At 49.5% G+C, this 5,707-nt stretch overlaps 1 pseudogene; it reads left to right on the forward strand.

The window, feature by feature from the left end:
• The first annotated feature begins 4,870 nt into the window (after positions 1 to 4,870).
• On the forward strand, positions 4,871 to 5,059 carry LOC133353093 (small nucleolar RNA U3; annotated as a pseudogene).
• The last annotated feature ends 648 nt before the right edge of the window (positions 5,060 to 5,707 follow it).

Raw genomic sequence — 5,707 nt, forward strand, 5'->3', positions numbered from 1 at the left:
TGGCTACCGGTTTTAGCAGAGGTCTACCGGTTTCAGAAGAGGTCTACCGTCTTTAGAAGATTCTACCGGTTTTAGTCTTCTGGAGGAGGTCGATGTCTTCCGAAAGCGGTAGACGTCTTCTGAAATCGGTGGGATCTGCTGAACCCGGTTAGATGCATTCTGTACCCGGTGCAGTTCTTCTGAACCGGGAATCAAAATATTTCTACCGGTTTCAGAAGACTTCTAGACTTCTACCGGATCCATAAGTTATCTACCGGATTTAGAAGACCTCTGCCGGGTTCAGAATACATCTACCGGTTTCAGAAGACTTATACCAGGTTTAGAAGAAGTCTACCGGTTTCAGAAGAATTCTACCGGAATCGGCAGACGTCTGCCAGGGTTAGAAGTAGTCTACCGGTTTCAGAAGCCGGCGTGAGTAGGTTAAACGTTGAGTTTTATAAGGGCACCACGGGGTGACCAGCCCCTCCCCACCCAGCCCCACCCCTCCCACCCCCCACCCTCCCCACCCTCCCCACCCAGCCCCTCCCCACCCTCCCCTCCCAGCCACTCCCTCTCCACCCAGCCCCTCCCCACCCAGCCCCTCCCTCCCCACCCTCCCCTCCCAGCCCCTCCCTCTCCACCCAGCCCCTCCCTCTCCACCCAGCCCCTCCCTCCCCACCCAGCCCCTCCCCACCCTCCCCTCCCAGCCCCTCCCTCTCCACCCAGCCCCTCCCCACCCAGCCCCTCCCTCCCCACCAAGCCCCTCCCTGCACGACGGACACAATAATCCCCTGTGGGCTGGTGTAACCAGGAGGTTCCTACCAGTATTAAGATTCTGAATCCGAATCGCGGTCTCGTGAGCTCTCGACTGCCTGAATTCACGGGGCTTCTTGCACCCACGACCAATGGGCTCGTCAGGGGCCGTCCATAAATGACGTCACGCACATAGGGGGGGGGGGTCAGACATTTGTGACGCCGTGTGACGAGGGGGGGGGGTGAGAAGTGTGACGTCACATCAAAATGTGCAACATCAGAGTACAGCGCCATACTAAATACGCACGGCAATGACAGTAGTTTAAAGCGATTTGAAGCATGTTTTATTTTTAAAATGGAAATATGGTTTTGGGGGGGGGGCAGAGCTTTGTGACGTCATATTTGAGGGGGGTTTGACTTTTTGTGACGTCGTGTGACGAGGGGGGGGGGTCAAAAATCGTCCAAAATCGCGTGACGTCATTTATGGACGGCCCCTAACCGCCCGGGCCCATCATGCGTCAGTGTTGAGTGTGTCAGTGTTGAGTGTGTCAGTGTTGGTGTGTCAGTGTTGGTGTGTCAGTGCTGGGTGTGTCAGTGTTGAGTGTGTCAGTGTTGAGTGTGTCAGTGTTGGTGTGTCAGTGTTGGTGTGTCAGTGTTGAGTGTGTCAGTGTGAGTGTGTCAGTGTTGGTGTGTCAGTGCTGGGTGTGTCAGTTTTGGTGTGTCAGTGTTGAGTGTGTCAGTGTTGAGTATGTTGGTGTGTCAGTGTTGAGTGTGTCAATGTGTCAGTGTTGGTGTGTCAGTGTGAGTGTGTCAGTGTTGAGTGTGTCAGTGTTGGTGTGTCAGTGTTGGTGTGTCAGTGTTGAGTGTGTCAGTGTTGAGTGTGTCAGTGTTGAGTGTGTCAGTGTTGGTGTGTCAGTGTTGGTGTGTCAGTGTTGAGTGTGTCAGTGTTGGTGTGTCAGTGTTGGTGTGTCAGTGTTGGTGTGTCAGTGTTGAGTGTGTCAGTGTGAGTGTGTCAGTGTTGAGTGTGTCAGTGTTGAGTGTGTCAGTGTTGGTGTGTCAGTGCTGAGTGTGTCAGTGTGAGTGTGTCAGTGTTGGTGTGTCAGTGTTGAGTGTGTCAGTGTTGGTGTGTCAGTGTTGGTGTGTCAGTGTTGGTGTGTCAGTGTTGAGTGTGTCAGTGTTGGTGTGTCAGTGTTGAGTGTGTCAGTATTGAGTGTGTCAGTGTTGGTGTGTCAGTGTTGAGTGTGTCAGTGTTGGTGTGTCAGTGCTGAGTGTGTCAGTATTGAGTGTGTCAGTGTTGGTGTGTCAGTGTTGAGTGTGTCAGTGTTGGTGTGTCAGTGTTGAGTGTGTCAGTGTTGAGTGTATCAGTGCTGAGTGTGTCAGTGTTGGTGTGTCAGTGTGTGTCAGTGTTGGTGTGTCAGTGTTGAGTGTGTCAGTGTTGTGTGTCAGTGTTGAGTGTGTCAGTGCTGAGTGTGTCAGTGTTGGTGTGTCAGTGTTGGTGTGTCAGTGTTGAGTGTGTCAGTGTTGGTGTGTCAGTGTTGAGTGTGTCAGTGTTGGTGTGTCAGTGTGAGTGTGTCAGTGTTGGTGTGTCAGTGTTGAGTGTGTCAGTGTTGAGTGTGTCAGTATTGAGTGTGTCAGTGTTGGTGTGTCAGTGTTGAGTGTGTCAGTGTTGGTGTGTCAGTGCTGAGTGTGTCAGTATTGAGTGTGTCAGTGTTGGTGTGTCAGTGTTGGTGTGTCAGTGTTGAGTGTGTCAGTGTTGGTGTGTCAGTGTTGGTGTGTCAGTGTTGGTGTGTCAGTGTGAGTGTGTCAGTGTTAAGTGTGTCAGTGTTGAGTGTGTCAGTGTTGGTGTGTCAGTGCTGAGTGTGTCAGTGTTGGTGTGTCAGTGTTGAGTGTGTCAGTGTTGGTGTGTCAGTGTGAGTGTGTCAGTGTTGGTGTGTCAGTGTTGAGTGTGTCAGTGTTGGTGTGTCAGTGTTGAGTGTGTCAGTGTTGGTGTGTCAGTGTTGAGTGTGTCAGTGTTAGTGTGTCAGTGCTGAGTGTGTCAGTGTTGGTGTGTCAGTGTTGAGTGTGTCAGTGTTGAGTGTGTCAGTGTTGAGTGTGTCAGTGTTGGTGTGTCAGTGCTGAGTGTGTCAGTGCTGAGTGTGTCAGTGTTGAGTGTGTCAGTGTTGGTGTGTCAGTGTTGAGTGTGTCAGTGTTGGTGTGTCAGTGTTGAGTGTGTCAGTGTTAGTGTGTCAGTGCTGAGTGTGTCAGTGTTGGTGTGTCAGTGTTGAGTGTGTCAGTGTTGAGTGTGTCAGTGTTGAGTGTGTCAGTGTTGGTGTGTCAGTGTTGAGTGTGTCAGTGTTGGTGTGTCAGTGTTGGTGTGTCAGTGCTGAGTGTGTCAGTGTTGAGTGTGTCAGTGTTGGTGTGTCAGTGCTGAGTGTGTCAGTGTTGAGTGTGTCAGTGCTACAAATCATCTTCACCCCTGGCACGCCACTAGAGGCCGCTAAAGCGGGTGACAACTTTGTTCCATAACGAGGCATCAGCGTATCTGCCCAGCAACATCAACTCTCGTCTCCCCGTGAATCCTTCACTCAACACAACAACACCCACCACCACCACCACTGCGTGTGTGTGCAGTGTGTCCGCATGGGGGAGATTGCAGCTCCAGACAGTCAATAGAACCCCATCCTCACCCCCCAAATTATTGAAGAACGCCATAACATCGATACATTCCTAATGGACGCAAACTCATTCCCTCCGCTCTTTGCTGATTCCCGTTTCTCTCCCCCCCACCACCACCACTCCTCTCTCCCCACTCTCGTTTTTTCTCACTGCCTCCCCTTTTCTATCGTCTTCCTTCTCTTTTTTTTACGATCAGTGGAAACAGGAAGATGCTCGGTGTAGTCGGCACAATGCTTCGTTCATCATTTCGTAATTTTTTTTTATAATAACTTTGCTTTATGCAAACCCCCACCTCTCACTCTCTCTCTCTTTTTACGATCAGTGGAAACAAGAAGATGCTCGGTGTAGTCGGCACTTTGCTTCGTTCATCATTTCGTCAATTTTTTTTTTAATAATAACTTTGCTTTATGCAAACCCCCACCTCTCGCTCACTCTCTCGCTCACTCTCTCGCTCTGTCTCTCGTTCTACTTTCAGGGATCATTTCTATAGTTTCCAACTTACGAAATGGGCTCTCTCGTTCTGCACGCAGCCCTTCTCGCTTCTATTGCAGCCACTGCCCTCTTCCCCCGCCACTCTCACGAAAGCTCTCCCCACTCTCCCCGTTCACCCAACCACTCTCCCTCCCTCCCCCCTGGCTCTGGCTCTACCCTGGCTCTCTCCTCTCTCTCCAACTCCCCCCCCCCCGTGCCTTCTCTCTCTCTCCTCCACACTCTCCCTTCTCCCCGTGCCGTCCTCTGTGCGACAAGGGCAGAGCTATAAATAGAATCCGTGGCCATGGCGACGCGAGGTGATGTCACTGCGAGGCGCGCAAGGCGCCAGCCAGCAGGAGGAGGAGAGGGATGGTGGTGATCATTGTGATGATGATGGTCATCATTGTGATGATGGTCATCATTGTGATGATGATGATCATTGTGATGATGGGTCATTGTGATGATGATGGTCATCATTGTGATGATGATGATCATTGTGATGATGGTCATCATTGTGATGATGATGGTCATCATTGTGATGATGATGATCATTGTGATGATGGTCATCATTGTGATGATGATGGTCATCATTGTGATGATGATGATCATTGTGATGATGGTCATCATTGTGATGATGATGGTCATCATTGTGATGATGGTCATCATTGTGATGATGATGGTCATCATTGTGATGATGGTCATCATTGTGATGATGATCATTGTGATGATGGTGGTCATCACAATGATGATCATCATTGTGATGATGGTCATCATTGTGATGATAGTCATCATTGTGATGATGGTCATCATTGTGATGATGATGGTCATCATTGTGATGATGGTCATCATTGTGATGATGATGGTCATCATTGTGATGATGATGGTCATCATTGTGATGATGACCATCATCATTGTGATGATGGTCATCATTGTGATGATAGTCATCATTGTGATGATGACCATCATCATCAAGCTCGCATCATCATCACCCAGGAGGAGGAGAGGGATGGTGGTGATCATCATTGTGATGATGGTCACCATTGTGATGATGATGGTCATCATCATCATCATCACCCAGGAGGAGGAGAGGGATGGTGGTGATCATGATTGTGATGATGGTCATCATTGTGATGATGATGGTCATCATTGTGATGATGATCATCATTGTGATGATGATGATCATCATTGTGATGATGATGGTCATCATTGTGATGATGACCATCATCATTGTGATGATGATCATCATTGTGATGATAGTCATCATTGTGATGATGACCATCATCATCAAGCTCGCATCATCATCACCCAGGAGGAGGAGAGGGATGGTGGTGATCATCATTGTGATGATGGTCACCATTGTGATGATGATGGTCATCATCATCATCATCACCCAGGAGGAGGAGAGGGATGGTGGTGATCATTGTGATGATGGTCATCATTGTGATGATGATCATCATTGTGATGATGATCATTGTGATGATGGTGGTCATCACAATGATGATCATGATTGTGATGATGGTCACCATTGTGATGATGGTTATCATCATCATCACCCAGGAGGAGGAGAGGGATGGTGGTGATCATTGTGATGATGGTCATCATTGTGATGATGGGGGTGTATGATCGCTGGCAGTGTGTGTGGTGTGTGTGTGTGTTCTGGTGGGGTGTATGGTTGCAGGCAGTGTATGTGATGTGTGTGTGTGATGTGTGTGGTGTGTGTGTGTGGTGGTGTGTGTGGTGTTGTGTGTGGTGGTGTGTGTGTGTGTGGTTTGTGTGTGTGGTGTGTGGTGGTGTGTGTGGTGGTGTGTGTGGTGGTGTGTGTGGTGGTGTGTGTGTGGTGTGTGTGTGG

Source organism: Lethenteron reissneri, chromosome 5, assembly GCF_015708825.2.
Source record: "Lethenteron reissneri isolate LAM-NWPU_2019-01 chromosome 5, ASM1570882v1, whole genome shotgun sequence".
Classification (NCBI taxonomy): Eukaryota; Metazoa; Chordata; class Hyperoartia; order Petromyzontiformes; family Petromyzontidae; genus Lethenteron; species Lethenteron reissneri.